Below are 20,528 nucleotides of genomic sequence, written 5' to 3'. Positions count from 1 at the left end.
TTCCCCCCGTTTTTCTTTGATTTGAAAAGAGCAGAGTAGTAATAAAAACATATTGAAAGTGGATCTTGCTAACAAGATTTAGTTACATTTTAGATTGATTTGAGTTCCAAATTATCCAAGTAAAGCAATCCTTCAAGAGGTAATACTTTAACATTGTTAAAGTTAGGAAGGTGATTCTGGAAGGTCTCTGCCCTGGAGACACGACTATGAAGTGGAAAAGATAGAATTCTTAAATAGAAAGTGGGGAATAACCCAAAAAGTTGAATTCATCATTGGTACGAAAATGTCTCAATTTTAGAGCTAAATGACCTAATTAAAAATAGTATCAGCAATACTTAATATTTTCTCAAATTGAAAAAACAAAGATGAAGCAAAAAATATTACATTTTGCCAAAGAAGTGACTTTTCTTATTTTTCTTTTGAAATTTCTAAGTCTTAAGAGCCTGAAAATTGAAACAAGTATTCACCCAAATTATGAAACTATAATTCCAAACAGGTCTGATACATTATAAAAATGCATCTTTGATGTGATCATCTTAAATTTTGCCTTCAAATTCATGTTGGAAGAAGAAGAAGACCATTATATATTTCTAAATAACAAAAATGGTCCTACTCCAATTATATATGAAACATAAAACTGTAGTTTTACTTCATTCAAAACTTTCTTTTACCAAAATATTGCCAAAACTTAGATGAATTTTATTTTATTAAGTTTTTCTTTACTAAAGTTTTATTTTATTTTATTTTATTTTTAATTTGCCGAGAGTACTCATGGTTGATTGAGTATAGAGCTGGGTGCATAAAGCACATATACATGTCCATATTCATGTCCATATATATGTATATAAATGAGTGTATCTAATAAATAAATTCAATTTGATCAAAATAGAGACTAGAACAATCTATGAAGATTTCAGTTCTGACTGAAAAATAGGACTGTTCTTTTTCATGTTAGACACTCAGTGCAGTCTTTTTTTAAACCTGTGACTTTGTCACTTTAACAGATAAGCACAGATTGCTGCTTTAACCAAACATGGAATGATAACTAAGAGTGGGGAGGTCACTGAGGTCACTACATACCCTGGGATTGCACTCCTACCAAGTAGTTTGATTTGAGCCTCCAGAAGTCAAAGAATGGCCCATAATTTCCTGGAATCTCTAACTATCTGACCAGGAAGATGAGGACTTGTCAGATAATTTGACAGGCTTGGTGGAAATATGTAAGTTACTTTGTCAATAACCCTAACCCTTAGACTTCTTGCTAATTAACTCCTTTGAGCAACTGCCCATTTGGTAAAAGAGTTATTTGCCATATAAATCACAACCACTGGGTATTCATTTATATTTATTTGTTTATTTACTTATTTGGAAAAGTCTATTTTAATTTATAAAATAGGAAATTTATATAAAATGCTCCGTAAGCATCAAAAGTTTATAAAAATGTTCACAATTTTTTTCTCATGCTCCTATTCATATCTTACTAAGAATCATTGTTTTCTATGTTTCTAATATATGTAAAATAAAAATAATGAAAATTAGAGAAAAATTTGTCACTTGAAAAATAAATTTGAACTTTTAGCTAATTTTTTTTCTCAGATCATTCCTCCACATTTCAAGTTTGAGAGGGTACTCCTTTTGGTAACTAAAGGGATTTGGGACTCCTAGTTTGCAATACAAATGAAGTGTGAAATTATTTCATTGCCTGAACTAAAGTGTCAAGGACTCTGTAGGACATAAAGAGGATTTTCCTCTTTTAACTAAGTTATTGGCACCTATAGAAAAAAATTATTTTAAATTCTAAATTAATGTTCATGTAATTAACATTGTCATAATGTTTTTGCTGTCTTACTATCTTTAGGAACCAGGGCTCAGAAATATGAATAACTTCACAGTAGTTTGTACATAATTATTTCTATATCCATACTTTTATATTTAGCAGAATTCTTTTTCCTTTCCCAAGTCTTTTCATATTTCTAAATTCTATCTAATTATGACTGTGCTTCAGTGTTTCACAAGGAAACTAGCACCAGTTCAAAAGCTACAAAATTTCAAGCTGAAATTTTCTATACTCTAACTTAAATGACTGTCTTATTTGCATATTATCTTATTTCCTAACCTCAAATTAAAAAAAACCCTTTACTAATTTCACTTGATTTTGATTACTATAGATTACCTGTAACTCATATAAAATGGTTTCTACTTAAAATATCTAGATAACTGAGGAGTTTTTTTTTCTTATATGAAAAACTGTCAGTTTCATTTGGTTATTATAGCATAGGTCTGAAACACAAAACTATATTTTCCTAATATATTCTGCATTGAAACACAAGATTATAGGCTCTTAAGAGGAAAAACCTTTTATCTGTTGTCTAATCATTTCAATTATAACTGACTGTGCCACATTTGGGGTTTTCTTGGCAAAGATACTGGAATAGTTTGCCATTTCCTTCTCCAGATCATTTTATAGATGAGGAATTGAGGCAAAGTGACTTGATTAGGGCACTCAGACACTATTAAGTATCTGAAGTCAGATGTGAATTCAGGAAGATGAAACTTCCTTATCCCAAGCTCAGTGCTCTATCCCATTGTGAGACATAGCTGCCACTTATGCGATTATTTTTTAGCTATAGAAGATCATAGATCTGAGGCTGGTAAGGATGTTATTAGTTATAAGACATTCATGTCTTTCTTGTAATTTTGTGTGTTTTTTTTTTTTTTTTGGCAACATAATTTTGAGAAGAGTTTCATAGGTCTCACCAGATTGGCAAAAAAATTCATGACACATAAAAAGGTTAAGAACTCATGGGCTAAAGGATCTTGAGCAATCGTTCCAATGATATTAGCTAATCTCAGACAGTAAACTTTTCCCACTCTGTATCTCATAGTGTCGTCAACCATCTCACCATCATCTTATATATCCTCAAAACTCTTCCATGATGGACATTAGTAGAGTTTCTTTGAAGGCAAGTCCTGTCCTCAAGCTTGCCTCCATGCTGGTCCAGATAGGAAAAGGGCCCAATTCGTTGGAAATGTAATGAAATAAAATGAAAAGAGAAACCCTAGGTTCAAATTCCCATTATGACCAATTTTTAGTTGTGTGATCTTGATTCAGCAAGGTTATTTATTTTATATGCTCCTCAGTTCCTTTACATGTAAAATTTTATATGCACACACATATATATAAATAACTTTAATATCATTATGATTATACTCTTCCACTAAAATTCTAACCCAATCTGTCATATTTAGGAAAAAATGATGATGGATTCTCAAAGACTTTCCCCAGGAAACACAAGCTCCCAAAGGTCTCCAAGATGAGATTTTTAACTATGCCAAGGTACACTTTATGTCTATCATTGGTGGACAAGCCTCAATAAGTTTGAATAGGCTCATTTTAAATAGTAATACCACTAGATAATTGTTCTTTACAAAGGGAGGGAGTTGATATCTGTTTCATCAGAGTATTCACCTACCTATATAGACCTATATAGGTCCTTTGAAACTTGAAGGATTTATATAAAATATTTTCAAACCATTATTAAGAAGATTCTTGTCAGAATTTTCACAAGTAATTAGCTGTTAATCATACACAAGCTCTAAAATAGCCTTATTCTTGATTCTCCTTTCTTTGTCCCTGTCTTTATCTCTCTTCCCTCACTGTCTTTCTCAAGCACATATCTACATGTATTTGAGGAAATAATATTCCCTCTTATTAGCTTATTTTGGCCATAGAAAGTTGGAGTGGCAGGTATTGACAGAAAGAGAGTTCATAATCCCCAGTGGGCTCTGCTAGTCTTTCACTTTTATCTTAGGGCCCATCTCTAGTCATTGGGAGAGCTAGCTGTAAGTTCTTTGGAAGATCAAAGCAACGTGAGGCTACTTCCAGAACTTTAGGAGACTTGGCATGGTAGTTTCCCAAATCACTCATATATGAGTTCCTTCAAATTATTTACTGATAGTTGACATGACTGAAGAATATTTTGAGACAAAATGCTTTAAAAATGAAAATAAATAACAGGATGGACCTTCAAGGAAACATCATAGCTTTAGTCATACTTTCTGTGTTTTTCTGACATTTAAGTAATGTATAACAAAGAAAAATATGCTTCTTATGGGATATAAAAGAGAATTTGTAAGAAATAAAGTCAGTTCAAGATGAAAGCTTGAACTCACTCAGCCCCATATTTATTTCACTCATGGCTTCATCCATTTCTCACACCAGTTGCTAGCAAGTCATCTTGTTCTATATCTTGACATTGGATCCAAATGACTCAGGAAGAGAGAGTGAGGCTGTGACCTTGCACAATCCTGCCTCACTTAAATTCAATTCACTTGTAAGACATCATTTCACCTTCCCAATATCATGGTCCTCTTTGAGAATTAAGGACAAACAGCAATATTTCACACTACATAGAAATATCTTTCTGTTCTCTGTGTGTGTGTCTCTCTGTCTCGACAGATCAACAGATTAATAGAGAGGAGGGAATTTTTTTTCTAATATTTCATTTATAAAAGTTTGAAGGTTTTCAAAGGGAAGAATCAGGAAAAATAGAAAAGATACATTTTATCTGGAACGTTTTCATCCCAACTTCACTAAAGTTTAACCATGGTTTGTTTGGATGTCATAAAATATGGATTACCCTCAACCTTCCATTTTGGGGGGAGAGGGTGTTAAGGACCAGACCTAAAATGAAATCCCTCACAGCTATGAATCATAACACACTTGAAGGAATTGCAAATCAGTTTTATTGACAGAGATGTTGCTTGTGAATTAGGAATGAAATAAATTGGAGGCAAGAGGGAAGAGGAGAGAGGTCAGAGAATGCAACTCTGCCTTTCAGTCTCCCTCTCACATGAAAGGATCTGTTCTGCTGGTTAGAATTAGATGCCCAGCAGCCACTGGCAGGTAGCTTCTGTAACACCCATCAGCCTCTAGTGGGTGACACCTGTAATAGGGGGGAATCCTGAAATTCAGCTTTTATCTATTTTTTTCCCCTCTGCTGATTCATTTATATTCTCCAAAGTACAACCACAACCTAATTAGAGTTGTTTTCCTTCACCTATTGTCAAAAAGGTCACAGAATATCTGAGCTGGAAGATATCTCAAAGATCATTTTGCTGTCCAAGTCATTTTTCAATTGTATCCAACTCTTTATGATTTCATTTGGGGTTTTCTTGGCAAAAAAAGTGGGAAAGTTTGCCATTTCCTTCTGTAGCTCATTTTATAAATAAAGACCTGAAGAACATGGGATTAAGTGACTTTTTCAGCATCATACACTAAGGCCAGATTTGAAATGAATAAGATGAGTCTTTAGGACTTCAAGCTTGGAACACTGTGCCACCTCACTGCCTTGAGAAGTCATCTAGCCCAAGCATAGCCTTGACAATGCAATCTTTGCTTAACCACTTCCAATTCAAAACTTACTATCTCAAAGACTGTTCATTCCACTTTTTGATACCTCTAATTGTTAGAAAGTTTTCTCTTAAATCAAATTAAAATCTACCCCTTTTTAACTTCTACCATTGCTCCAAGTTCAGCCTACTGGAGCCAAGAAGTTCAAGGCTAAAGACAATTATATTTCCCATAAGTTTCCATTACTAAATATTTCTACTTTTAAAAGTAATCTTCCTTACTTCATTACTATCTTAATCACTTTCTTTTGATTGTTCTTTAATTTATCAATGTTCTTACTGATTATAAATATTGTGAGGAGCCTTTTTTGGAAAGACTATAGGATTTGTTTTCTTTTCTTTTCAAAAGGTATCAGTTAATAAACATTTATAAAGGACTGCCTACTATGTTCCAGGTACCATGCAAAATTCTGAATCTAAAAACTCAAATGCAAAAATTAGTCTTGCTCTTAGGGAATTCACAATCTAATGGCAGCATGAAGGTGCAACTAAGTACAAACAAGCTGTATTCATGATAAAGTATATGTATCAATAATAGAGGAAAGACTCTAAAATTAAGGAGGATCAGAAAAGGCTTTCTTTACAACATTTTAGCATGGATTTCAAAGAAGCCAGAAAAGATGTGAAGAGAGTAAGTGAGAAAGTAAAGCATTCCAGACATGGGAGAGAGCTAGTGAAAATATCTGGAGCTGGGAGAAAGCTTTCAAAAATGCCTGCTTTGAATATTATTTTCTTTCTGGTACACTTCTTGAAACTATCTCTATTACTTCTTGGCTGCTTTCCAGACATCTTTGGTACAAATAGTGAAAGTGATGGAAATGCCATACTATGTATGTCCACTTAAAATAAATATGCCCTATCTCCTTGAGGCTTAAACATGTCTTTCCTGAAGCTGAGCTGGAGGGTAGTCTTTAAATTCCTGAAGTTATTTACACTTACCAGGGAAAAAAAGGCAGGTTAAAATCAATGTGGCTTAGAAAAAAGAAAAACAGGACTAATGAAAAGAAAGAAAAAAAGGAGAAAATATCAAGAAAGCAAAAGCTAAGAAAGTAACAACATGCAAATAGGAAAGACAGGTATTAAAGCAACATCACTCTTGTCAGTGACTGTTTTCAGTCACCTAACACATGAATTAAGTAATTAAGCAACACAGAATGGGTTCTATTTTTAGGAAGGATAGATGGTATAGGAAGAGAGATGGTGTCATTTGAAAGGCTGACTACATGATACAATTTGAAAAGTTATACCTGCTCTATTAATTCTTTCCCTCAAGTTTTGCAGTGATGCAATTACATTTTTCATGTGATCAGATTCCCTCCTTTATTCTTATTGTTTTGAGTTTGACAACAAAAATAAACTTATCAGCTATTTCATGTCCCTTATCCAAAATTCTAAAAAAGCCAAATTAGGATATCTATATATTCAAAACTCTAAAACCCATAATTTCTCTTTCTCTGTGTGTGTGTTTGTGTCTTTCTATTTGTATATATGTGTATATTTATGTATGTGTCTATATATATGTATACACACACACATATATTCACAACACACATGATATATATATACTTGTGTGTGTATTTATCTCTTACTAACTTTCCTATTTTTGTCAAGGACATCACCATCCTTCCAGTCTCCCAGATTTGCAACTTCAGTGACTCCTTATTCTCCTATATAATCCTTATAATCAATCATTGTGAGCTCTGAATATGGACAAAGCCATAATGATAAACCAAATATTGTTATTTCTATCTCCAAGAATCTTCTAGTCTAACTTCATCTTTCAACTCATACAATCACTACCCTTGTTCATTATCTCTAGATTGGAGTATTGTAAGAGATACCCAATCCTCATTGTTCATTATTATTATGATTATTTTTTGACATCACCTCTCTCTCTCTCTCTCTCTCTCTCTCTCTCTCTCTCTCTCTGTCTCTCTCTCTCTCTTGCTGAAGCAATTGGGATTAAGTGACTTGCCCAGGGTCACACAACTAGGAAGTGTTAAGTGTCTGAGGCCAGATTTGAACTCAGATCCTCTTGACTTCAGGGCTGGTGCTCCATCCACTGTGCCACCTAGCTGCTCCTTGACATCACATCTCAATGTCTTACCTACTTCTATCACTCTCTACCTTGTAACACAGTATAGATAAACAAAGCCAACAACATTTTTGTTATATAAATTGTTCTGGTTCTGCTCACTTCACTGTAACATCAATTGACATGTTCCAAGGCTTCTTTGAAATCACCCCCTACTTGGTTTCTTATGCCATAATAAAATTCCAATACATCCATATACTGTCATTTGTTTAACCATGGCAAAATTGATGGACTGTTAGTTGCAAGCTAAAAATAATTTGAAAGACTTTAAAAAAACTCTTATCGGTGGTAGAGGCAAAACAGTGAATTAAAGGCAGAAACTTACTTGAGCTCTTACCCAAATCCCTTCAAATACTTTTAAATAATAACTCTAAATAAATTTTAGAGCATCAGAATCCACAAAAAGATGGAATGAAGCTATTTTCTAACTGAAGATCATTTAGAAGGTCAGCAGAAAAGGTCTGTTGGACTGGGGTTAGAGTGTCCAGCACTGACAGTGCCAACATAACCCAGGCCCAACAAACCAGATGCCAGCTGAATCATTTGCAGCAGTGGTGGTTTCCACACCTTCAAGCCACAGACATCAAAGACAATTTAGAAGGTTGACAAGAAATGTCTGTGACACCTGGTTGAGAGCAAAGCACCATTCAGCACAGCCCTGCCCTCAGAAAATCAGGAGTGGGCCATGGGAGGCATTGCATCAATAGTTTAGGTCTCAGCTCTCAGACCATAGAAGGTAAGGGGGTCAAACAACTGGTCAGAAGGAGATTACAGAGATCTTTTTGCCCATACTCAGATCTGGGTCCTAGACTAGCATGGCCTTCTCAGAGTAAGGAAGAGCAATAGCATATCAGATCTTGCACCCACAGTGGAGCAGGAACCCTTCTCACAGTATTAGGGCAGAAGAGAGTGCTTGAGGCCACTCATAGACCAGAGCACAGGCCAAGAGAGTAAAATACATTTCTCCTTAGATCATTCCACCTTGCACAAACTAAAAACTTAAGGTCCCTAGAAGGATCTGCGAAACTAGTTCCAAAAAACCTCTGAAACTTAGGATATTGCACTCTCCACCCTGGATAAAGAGCCCTACTTTGACAAAGTATTAACAGTAAAGTAAAAAGCTGGGAAATGATCAACCAATAGAAAAAAAGAGTTTGACCACAGATAGTAATTCTTATGACAAAGAAGATCAAAACACACACAGAAGAAAATAACAGTCAACCCTTCTACATTCAAAGACTCCAAAAAAAAAAAAAAAAAAAAAAAAAAAAAAAAAAAAAAAAGACTTGGTCTTAGTCCATAGAAGAGCTCAAAAGTGATTTTGAAAAGCAAGTAAGAGAGGTGCAGTCAAAATTGGAAAAAAGAAATAAGAATGATGCAAAAGGAAATACAAAAAGTCAATGAGGAGAAGAATGTCTTTTAAAGCAAAATTGGCCAAGTGGAAAAAGAGAGTGCAAAAACTAAAGGAAAGAAAAAATTATTCCTTAGAATTACAACTGAACAGACAGAAATTATAACTTTATCAAAAATCAAGAAACAATAAAATAAAACCAAAAGAATTTTTAAAATAGGTCATGTAAAATATCTCATTAGAAAAACATCTGACCTGGAAAATAGATCCAGAGAGATAATTTAAAAATTGCTGGACTATCTGAAAGCCATAATTCATAAAAGAGCTTAGAAATCATTTTTTCAAGAAATTGCCTAGGAAGACTGTCCTGATATTCTAGAACCAGAGGATAAAATAGAAATTGAAAGAAATCAGTGATCATCTCCTGAAAGAGATCCAAAAATGAAAATTCCCAGGAATATTATAATCAAATTCCAGAACTCCAAGGTAAAGAATATATTGCAAGCAGCCAGAAGAAACAATTCAAGTACTGAGGAACAATAGTCAATATAATACTAGATTTAACAACTTTTACATTAAAGGATTGGAAGGCTTGGGATATGATATTTCAGAGACCTAAGAAGAGAGGATTAAAACCAAGAATCACCTACCCAACAAAAAAGAATATGATTTTTAGGGGGGAAATGAATAATCAATGAAACAGAGTGCTTTCAAGCATTCTTGTCAAAAAAACCAGAACTAAATAGAAAATCTGACTTTCAAATACAAGACTCAAGAAAAGGAAAGAGAAAGAGAAATCATAAGGAACTTAATAGGTTAATCTGAGTACATTCCTACATGGAAGACTGATACTTGTAACTCATGGTACTTAGGAGTATACAAAGACAGACAACTCAGGTGTAAGTTGAATATGAAGGAATAATAAGTTAGAAATTAAAATTAAGGGATCTGAGAGGAATGTGCTGGGGAAAAAATGGAAGGGAGAAATAGACTATCATAAATTATTTGCCATAAAAGAAACAAGTAAAAGATTTTACAGTGGAGGGAAAGAAGAAGTGGAGAAGGAGTGTGAGTAAATTTTACTCCCATCAGAATTGGTTCAGAGAAAGAATAAAATACCTATAAATAGGGTATAGAAATCTATCTTATGCTACAGGAAAGTAGTAGGAGAAGGGATTATGAGGAGAGGGAAGGGAGATAGAAAGGAAGGGGTGTTGAGGGAAGGCGTAGTCAGAAACAAAATACTTTAGAAAAGAGACTGGTTGAACAGAGAGGGAAAATAGAATAAGTGGGGAGCATAGAATGGGGGGAAATAAAGTTAGCAATAGTAACTGAAAATAATTTTGAAGCAGGTTTCTTTGATAAAAAGCTCATTTCTCACAGGAAAAAATAATGATGATTGTTGGAGGGGATGTGGGAAAACTGGGACATTGATGCATTGTTGGTGGAGTTGTGAACGAATCCAACCATTTTGGAGAGTAGTTTGGAACTACTGGGCTTATATCCCAAAACTGTGCATACCCTTTGATCTAGCAGTGTTACTACTGGGCTTATATCCCAAAGAGATTATAAAGAAGGGAAAGGGACCTGTATGTGCACGAATGTTTGTGGCAGCCCTTTTTGTAGTGGCTACAAACTGGAAAATGAATGGATGGCCATCAGTTGGAGAATGGCTGAATAAATTGTGGTATATGAAAATTATGGAATATTACTGCTCTGTAAGAAATGACCAACAGGATGATTTCAGAAAGGTCTGGAGAGACTTACACGAACTGATTCTGAGTGAAATGAACAGGACCAGGAGATCATTATATACTTCAACAACAATATTATATGATGACCAGTTCTGATAGACCTGGCCATCCTCAGCAACAAGATCAACCAAATCATTTCCAATGGAGCAGTAATGAACTGAACCAGCTACGCCCAGAGAAAGAACTCTGGGAGATGACTAAAAACCATTACATTGAATTCCCAATCCCTATATTTATGCCCACCTGCATTTTTGATTTCCTTCACAAGCTAATTGTACAATATTTCAAAGTCTGATTCTTTTTGTACAGCAAAATAACGTTTTGGTCATGTATACTTATTGTGTATCTAATTTATATTTTAATGTATTTAACATCTACTGGTCATCCTGCCATCTAGGGGAGGGGGTGGGGGGTAAGAGGTGAAAAATTGGAACAAGAGGTTGGCAATTGTTAATACTGTAAAGTTACCCATGCATATAACCTGTAAATAAAAGGCGATTAAATAAAAAAAAAAGCTCATTTCTCAAACATAAAGTGAACTGAGTCAAATTTATAAAAATAAGAGTAATTTCCCAAATGATGAGTAATATGAGTAATCAAAAGATATGAACAGATTTCATATATAGTCAAAGCTATTTATAACAAAAAAAATACTTTCCCTATTGATTGGAGAAATGCAAATTAAAACAATTCTGAGGTATACTATATCATACTTATTAGTTTGGCTAATTGAACAGAAAAGTTACAAATGTTGGAAGATATGTGGGCAAATTGAGATGTTAATGCATTGTTGGTGGAATTGTGAATTGATTCAACTATTCTGTAGAACTATTTGGAACTATGCCCTGAAAGGCCAAAAAACCATGCATACCCTCTGAGCTAGCAATATATATATATTGGAATTTGGAATTTGAGGGGTGCCTCTCAATTGGCAAATGGCTAAATTGTGCTTTGTAATTATGATGGAATACTATTGTACTATAAGAAATGATGAGCAGGATTATCCAAGAAAAACCTGGAAAGACTTCCCTGAGCTCATGCAAAGTGAAATGTGCTAAGTACAAAGTGATAGCAATATTGTAAGATGACAACTGTGAATGACTTAGCTATACTCAGCAATGCAATCATCCAAGACAACGCTGAAGGATTTGTGATGAAAAACGGTATTCATCTCCAGAGAATGCTTTTTATCATGTCTGAATACAGATTGAAGCATATTATTTTACATTATTTTTCTTGAGGATTTTTTTTGGGGGGTGGGGAGAGGGGCAAGAGGAGGTGTTGTATGTTTTCTTTCCCAAAATGATATCACTGTTACAGTCAAGTTACAATGTATCTCAATAGATCTAATGAAACCAATTTGAATTTAGAATGCTCTACCATATGTCAGTCATAAATAGTACATATGAACATTTGAGATGGGTATTCTAAATTTGTCATTCTTGTGACTTTTTGAGCTACTTCAATTTTGCTTTGCTCATGGAACACAGCACTTTCTCTGATGTGGCCACACTATACTGCAAAGTTCTGGTACAGTGACTCCTATGTCAGATAATCAATTGTAAAGTTCTTAAGAGAAACCTTGAGAGTGTCCTTGTATCATTTTTTTGTATCAATGTACACTTTTTTGTGAGTTTTTCATAAAATAGTCTTTTTGTCAAACTTCTTACATTTAACATTCTAACGATGTGACCAGCCTAACAGATTTGCACCCTCTGCAGTAGAATTTGAATTCTTGGAAATTTAGTGTGAGAAAGGATCTCAGTGTTTGACATTGTATCCTGCCAGTTGATCTTCAGAATCTTCCTAAGACAATTCAAATAGAAGTAATTCAGTTTTCTGTTACAACACTGGCATATTGTCCAGGTTTTAAAGCATGCAAAAATGAGGTCAACAAAATGGCTCTTTAGACCTTCAGTTAGGTAGTCAGTCTAGCACCTCTTCTCTCCCACACTTTACTTCAGAACCTCCCAAACACTAAACTAGTACTGGAAATACATGTACATATCAAACTTATTATCAGCGTGTATACCCTTGGAAACTATACTGCCAAGGTAAATGAACTTATCCACAGTTTTCAAACTTCTCCATTGCTATAACCGATGGTTCCACACATGGATGGTGTGGTGCTGGCTGATGGAGGCCTAGTGTTTCCTTGTTAATTATTAGGCCAAAATTAGCATTATACTTTGTTACAAATTAACTTCAGGGGCTACACTGAGTGACAATATAATCATCTGCAAACAAAAAATCAGGCACCAGCACTTCTTTCACATTAGTCCGGTTTTCAGTAGAGTGAAACAAATATATCCTTGCTTCCATGCTTTTTAGCATGATGTTTTGAGCCAAGTTGTTAAACTTGAAGGGCTTGAGGTAGGTTACTTATGTATTATGTATTTGTACATATGTATGTATTTCTATGTATGCAACTCTTCTGTGTATGTTTGCATTTAAAGCAGTAGGTATTAAAAAATATTGCTGTTTCAATTTGGACAGTTCTTAGATGATTTCTCCCCCATAGAATTTCTCTACCTTCTTATGTTAACAGATATTGATGTTTTTGCTCATAATGAGCACTTAAATGTGATAATCAAGTGTCATTTGAATTTTTTTTCTCTGGGCATGATAAAACTAATGTAGAGACTAAGTAATTATAACTGAGCATTTTATATAAAGTAATATTGGGTTCTAGAGCTATAATAAAACAGGTAGAGGGAAGGGTATAGAAACAAAAGACATAAACAGTCACTGATGCTTTAGAATAAAGACTCACAGAAGAAACAAGAAAAAAGTTTAAGAGAAAGGGGGGAAGAAAGCACTAAGCAAGGAATGAAATAATTATGATCAAGTAGCAATATTGGGGGGGTGTAAAACTCTACATGTTGATATTTTAAACTTTCAAATATTTTTATATTTGTAAACTGTGAAGAAAAGTAAGCTTAAATGGTGGTTTATTGTATTTTAGAGACTATCCTCAAAAACTCCATCTGATTGTTTAAACTAGAAATTAAGAAACATGAATAAATAAAGGTTAACAATATTTCACATTAACAGCTTAAACCACAATCCTATTATCCTGAGCTAGCCTCTCAGAGATGTAAAATGTCAAAAATGAAACTTGGTTCTTTGATCTCTGAAGTCCTTACCAGCTCTCAGATTCTTAAGTTTACTTTTAAAATCAACATCAAACTACTGCCAAAAATAATGAATGGAGAGTTGTCCTTGTACTTATCTGTTTAAGTAGGTTATGTGTTTGACAGTATGTCCATTAGCATGAGTAAAGGCATTCTTTTGCCTTTTTTTTTTTTTTTTTTTGCCAGACAAAAGCGTAATTTCTAACTGGAGTTGAATAAATAATATTGTCTGATAGTGTTAATGAAATAAGCCAACACTAAATTTATTTTTACTATTTTATGCTTTTTACTTTTAATATATAATGACATCAATTTTTATTAACACAATGGCTATCAGTAGCCCATAGTTTCTCCAATCTTCTGTTTAACTTTGTTTTCAATAGTAAGGTTCATCTGTATTTTTGTTACAAAGGGGAGAGTGTGTACATAAAAGAACTGTTCTAGGAGCTACTAGATCCGTGGAAAACAGTGAAATATGTATGATGAAAAACATAACATGCTGATTCAGAAGTAACCTTGGTTCTATAACTTTGTCTTCACAATAAGCTTGTATTAGACACAGTCAATTCAATAAATCTTTATTAATCACAGACTATGGTCAGATATTGTATTAACTAATAGTGGTATAATTAACAAAACAAAACAAAAAAGGCAAACCATGACCTCAAGGAGTTTACAATTTAATGGAAGGAGGAAGTAGGCAACAAAGTGGTATTTGGAAGGCACCACTCTTGTTCCATGGAGTTGAAAGCAAACAAATACAGAGTGGCATTGGTTAGAAAGGTCAGTTTCTGCCCTTTATAAAGAAAAGCATTGGAAAGAGTTTGGTATTTACCTCCTCTCCCCACTTCCCCCCAACTTCTAATCAGATGGAGAAGTCTGAGGGAAGTCATGTCAATAAAGTCTTGAGTAAATCCATGGTGATGAGATTACAGAGGAGTTTAACAGGGAGAGTCAGCTTGTTGCAGGGAGAATAGCAGATGCAGAGTAGAGATAATCTTAATGCCTCTTCCAGTTCTAAAAGACCAACCTTCTTACAAAAAAGCAATAATGAGAATCTGGAGTAATCCCTTTTAAAACCTAATGATAAAAGACCCCCAAAGCAGTAAGCATTGTATGAATTTATTAAGATGCACCAGGAAAGAGTTGAAAAATAAGATCATAAACGGAAAGACGGGGAAGCTATAACACAAAAACCCAATCCACAACTGGCTTAAAAATTTTTTTTGGAGGGGTCACTGTTCCTTTAAAATAGAAAGACCCTCACTTTTAGTGGATTATTGCTAATAAGATTTATTATGAGTCTTTTTGGGAGCCGGAAGTCTAATTTTTCATTTGTATGTCTGATTTCTGTAATTAATTAAGGTAATTAATTAATTAAGGTAAAATTAGTACTATTGTCTCTGAGAGACTTCATTCTAAGCCAAATCCAGTCCTTTCAGGAGGAGACAATGTTTTTGATCCTAAGTTGTTTATATGGCCATATAAAAAGCCCATTATTATAATTCATTCCTGTTACTTAAATATACTAAAGTAGCAATTTTTATTAACACTACACTTTAATTTACTTACTAAAAGTTCATAAAATACATACCATATTCTTTTCTCTCTTCCCATTCCCCAACCAAACTTTCAAATTTACTTTCATCCTAGCTCTAAGGAAGGTCAGACCTAAAACTGTGCCTCAAGAGGGCTGCACATAATCAACCTCACTAAAAACAACTTGATTAATACTAAATATGACCTGTTTCCAAATCTGTTATGTTAATGAAGTTACAGACAACACATTGGTATGACTAGAGACCCTGACAAAACCCATAAGCTCTTATAACTTGAAAATGGCCGTTTGTGTACAGATCCTCAAAGTGAGTGTCTCAGATGAAAAGGTTTGATTCTCTTCATGGAAAGGTAATGATGACTGTGCACATTTTTGACCGTCTTCAAAATATTTCTATTGTAAGATGTAGTTCCTATTATTCTTGCCAAATAAAAACCATCAAACTCCCAAGCTGTGCTTTGGACCATAGTAATTCAGTCTGAAACATGTAGCTTAGAATTATACAAGGTTTTTCAGTGACAAAGTACTTTACACACATTATGTTAGTTGATCAGATCGCTACTGTTCTCCCAGAATACAGGTACAATAAATATTCTCAGCTTTGGAGATGAGGAAGGTCCCTAGCCCTAGCCAAAGTCAGACAGATAAGTATCAAGGCCTGAGCTTAAGGCTAGAGCACCTATCTGCTAGGGTTGTTTTAAGGTTCAAGTGAAATAATATTTGAAAAAGTCTTGTATCCCACACATTGTATGGTACATAGCAGACATATAATAAGCATGTTTCCTTCCTTCTTTCCTCTTCTTATTCCCTTGTATTGCCTCCCTAGGTTAGGCCTGACTTTCGTGACTAGATGATCAGTTAGATTTCATATACTAAAAGAGAAAATTATTAATTAATAAAATTAATAGATTTGACAGAAAGATGGTGCTATCAAGTCCTCTCTGTTACCAATTTGAATTCTTTTCATAGGCTTTTTAAAAGACAAAAATTACTTTGTAACAATTAACAATTCAATCTTATCTCAATATGATTTCTTTGTTCAAATCAATTGCTATAGCCTCTCTCCATAACACTCTGGGATCATTAATGTCTTTTAATATTTTATGTATTTTCATACTTCTTCTATTTTGATACTTTTGCATTTTAATACTTGAGCAAATATTACTAAGTTGGAATAATTAAATGCCAAATTGAACTAATCTGTAAATATAACAATGTCAACAATGTCACACAACAAATAACTTTTTGCCAAGTGACAGATTGATGGACACTAACATTTACTACTTAATGTTTTATGGATTTCTGTTTAGTTATAATCAAAATCCAAATATTTGAATCATCTGAATATCAAAGTCAGCCTCAATTGCACAGACAGACATTCTCTGATTTACATTCATCTTCTTGCAACAACAGAATTATGTTCATGTCAAACCTAAAGTAACAATACTATTTATAGCATGTCTCTTGCCCTAAATGCACTTATTATAGTCGATTGGTTTTCTGTTAAATTATTTTTTTTCATGTGGGTTATCATGTTTTAAATTCAAAATGAAATGTGATACTAGCCTTTCAACTAAGGGCCCTATAAATTCTGATCCAATTCTCTGACAGGTTAAAGCAAATGAATACATAATTGTAATAAGTGATTAGATTTTCTATATAGCATTACATACATTAAAACAAACTTTCCTTTTGAATACTGGAAGGTCTGAGTGTTAGGTATTGTAAGAATCCCCCCCCCCATTTTTAATTTCTGTTAGAGAAGCTGATATAAGTTTATATAAATTTTGGTTATTTACTGGATGTACAGTAAAGGGCAAATAATGGTTCATTGAAAGGCTTTAATTATTTAATACAATAAGTATTAAAGCTTTCTTAGTAGTATTATGTTGATTAGAGTTAGGAAATTATCTAAGCTAATTAGCAATTAGGAAATTATTTTCCCAAGAAGAATTTGACTTCCCATAAAGTTAAGATGCTAGATAAATTTCAGGATGCTAAAATAAATTTAAGATTCACATGTAAAGTTTAAACCAAATGTAGTCTTTTAGTTTTTTTTTTTTTGTCCAATGCAGGTTAAATTAATTTTATATGGTTTTTTACTACAAGTTTATGTACATTAAAATGTCCAGTTTATGAAAGTTGATGGAGTTGTTCAGTCTTTTTTTTTTTTAAACATTCTTAGATTTGGGGCAAGAGATATATTGAATCTTCATTTCTGTAATATCATTTTACCCTTGCAATATTCCCTCTTTCAGTTATCTTCTCTAGCATGCTTGGATATCTAGCAAGGCAATTTAAAATATTGGCAAGATCTGTGATCAACCAACATTTCCAGGGATGAACTTTTAAGCATTCTGAAGGGATGTGGTTGCTCACTCAAAAATGATACAAATGGCTAAGGCCAGCCTAGGAGCATTCTAGAATCTGTTAGAATACCAGAATGTCCTCTTTTGAGGATCTCATTCCTACCTTTCAGGGAAGGAATCAAACCATGAGAATGAAAAATACTAAGAGGAATATGTAATTGAGTCCTCAACTAGGAAAAAGCATTGGCTTGTGAAAACAGATAGAAAATGGAGAAATAAAGATAAACTTGAGGTAACAGGTAAATCCTGGTCAGCTAGCCTTTTTATTTGAGCTATCAAGAGGGAATGGTGATATCATGAGTGTTTAATGGATTTCAAGTGTGTGTGTGTGTGTGTGTGTGTGTGTGTGTGTGTGCATCACTCAGTTAATTCCCATCTATCTTCTTATATCCTAGGCTCACATTTTCACATCTATAGCCAAATTCAGTTGCTTTTCCAATGGTTCAAAGAAGGTGTAAGTGGACCCAATTTTTTATACCTCAGCTACTATACTTGTCTGGTTTGACCAAACTCTAATTCCAGTTTATGAGTATCTAGATTAATCTTGGAAAATGTCTCTTGTGTGAATTCAACATATGCAGAGGAAAGAGAGACGCAAGTCTCTAGTTATTTGTGACCACTTTCCCACAAAACTCCAAAGAGTTGTAAACTAGGAAACCAAGAAGCTGTAAAGTAGGAAAACAGAGTGTTTCCATTATTGAATTAAGCTAAAAGATTCAAGGCTAATTTTACGGAGCCATTTAAGGTCTCTATCAATTTTTGTATGGTGGGTTCAGCATATAATCCTTTGCCTTACTTAAAGGCATGAATATAATATGAATAGGATATGCTCTCGATAAGTATTTCTATGAGTCAACCCTGAACAGCATTTTAATTTGCTGATTGCTGAGCTATTTTATTTAATTTAATGGTAGTTTTTTTTAAGTCACTCTCTGAAAAAAAATTATGCCATTATCTTTCAACAGTCAACTGTATTAATTAATCTAAATTCTATTTTATGATCATCCAAATGTATGCCACATTTAGCCTATTCTGATATCAATGGGTTTATTTCAAGTATAAAGCATAGAAGTATAGGGATCCAACACATATTATCATTGCTTATTGTTAATTTAAAAAAGAACATATTTTTAATATATATGATACAAACAATTAAAATGAAGATAAACTACTCATCACAAATTAATTCTTATTGATAGAAATTGAAGACTAACTAGGTTTTGTTGGAAACTACTATTGAACTGAAAACTGAACCATAATCTCTTCTGACATATTCTATCTATATGACCTTGGACAAGTTATTTAATTTCTTTGGCCATCGATTACTTTATGTACAAGATAGAATTGAATTTTTCCTACCTCTCAGATATTTACTAGATTGTGTCTAGAAAAGTTCTTAGGGTTTCAGAATCACAGAATTTTGGAGTTGAAAGGGAATTTATAGTAGTGATTTATTCCAGTGAATATTTGCCCAAGAATCCTCTCTCAACATCCTGACAAGTGATCTTTCAATCTTTACTTCAAGATCATTAGAGATGAATAATCCACCTTCTGAGGCAGTCCTTTCCTTTTGTGGATAGTTCTAATTGTTAGGTCGTTTTCCCTTATTTTAAGCTCAAATATGTTTCCTTGTAGTTTCTACCCACTGCTCCCAGCTTCTTCTGTATAACAACCATTCAAATACTAGAAGAAAACAATCCTGCCCCTCTCTCCAAGATCTTTCCTCTCCAGGCTAAACATTCCCATTATTCCAACTAATCCTCACATAGAGTTATCTTAAAATCAAAGTAGTAAATCTCTGAAGTCTTTTTTCCCCAAATAATATTCTTCCCATTAGTAATTATCAATAATACTGATCATCATACAATACTGTTATTATTGTATACAATTTTCTCCTAATTCTACTAAATTTACAGGTTTTCCTGAGATCATCTAGGTCATCATTTCCTTTAGTACAATAGTAGCTATATCACAGTTATATACCAAAACTTTTTTCAGCTATTCCCCAGTTTATGGCCATCCCTTTGATCTCCAATTCTTTGTCACCAGAAAAAAAGTTACATTTTTTACATGTAGATCCTTTTCCTTTTCATTAAAATTTTTTTCTTTTGCGATATAAACATTGTAGTGGTATGACTAGTTAAAGGATATGCGTGGTTTTATAGTTCTTTGGACATAGTTCCCAATTTGCTCTACATAAAGACTGAGTAAGTTCTTAATTCCATTAAGTGCATTAGTTTCTTAACTTTCCCACATTCCCTCCAACATTTGTCATTTTCCTTTTCTTGCCTATTAGTCAGTTTAATAGATGTGAAGTAGTACCTCAAATTGTTTTAATTTGTATTTCTCAAACCAATAGTGATTTAGAGCATTTTCTCATATGAAAATATATACATTTTCATATAGTATAGACAGTTTTGATTATTTCATTTGAAAACTGACTGTTCATATTTTTTTGGTCATTTTTCAATTGAGGAATGGTTCTATTCCCATAGATTTGATTTGTTTCTCTACATATTTAAAAGATGAGGCCCTTATTAGAGAAACTAGTTTCAATTTTTTTTTCAATTAAGATTGCTAATTGTATTTCCTTCCACACTATTCCTTCACTCTATTTATTATCTTGTTGATTTCTTTTCACCCTGTCTCTTTTCAAAAGTGTTTTGCTTCTGACTACTGCCTCCTCTGATCAATGCTCTCTATCATATCCTTCTCCTTCTTCTTCTCTTTTTGCCTTCTCTTCCTACTTTCTGAGATTTTTATATCCAAATAAGTGTATATGTTATTCTGTCAATTAATTCTGATGAAAGTAAAGTTCTAGTGTTCCTTATCACCTTCCCCATTTTTCCCTCCAT

The 20,528-nt window shown here is 33.5% G+C and overlaps 1 long non-coding RNA gene across 4 annotated transcripts in view; it reads left to right on the top strand.

Annotated features, from left to right (window-relative positions):
• The first annotated feature begins 1,087 nt into the window (after positions 1-1,087).
• Positions 1,088-20,528, top strand: part of LOC116423148 — a 59,163-nt gene continuing 39,722 nt past the window's right edge. For all 4 annotated transcript variants that reach the window (XR_004233621.1, XR_004233622.1, XR_004233619.1 and 1 more), the window contains exon 1: positions 1,088-1,220. This is a non-coding gene — a long non-coding RNA (uncharacterized LOC116423148). The remainder of the gene's footprint in view (positions 1,221-20,528) is intronic.

Source organism: Sarcophilus harrisii, chromosome 4 (assembly GCF_902635505.1).
Source record: "Sarcophilus harrisii chromosome 4, mSarHar1.11, whole genome shotgun sequence".
Classification (NCBI taxonomy): domain Eukaryota; kingdom Metazoa; phylum Chordata; class Mammalia; order Dasyuromorphia; family Dasyuridae; genus Sarcophilus; species Sarcophilus harrisii.
This window is presented reverse-complemented; position numbering and strand designations above follow the sequence as displayed.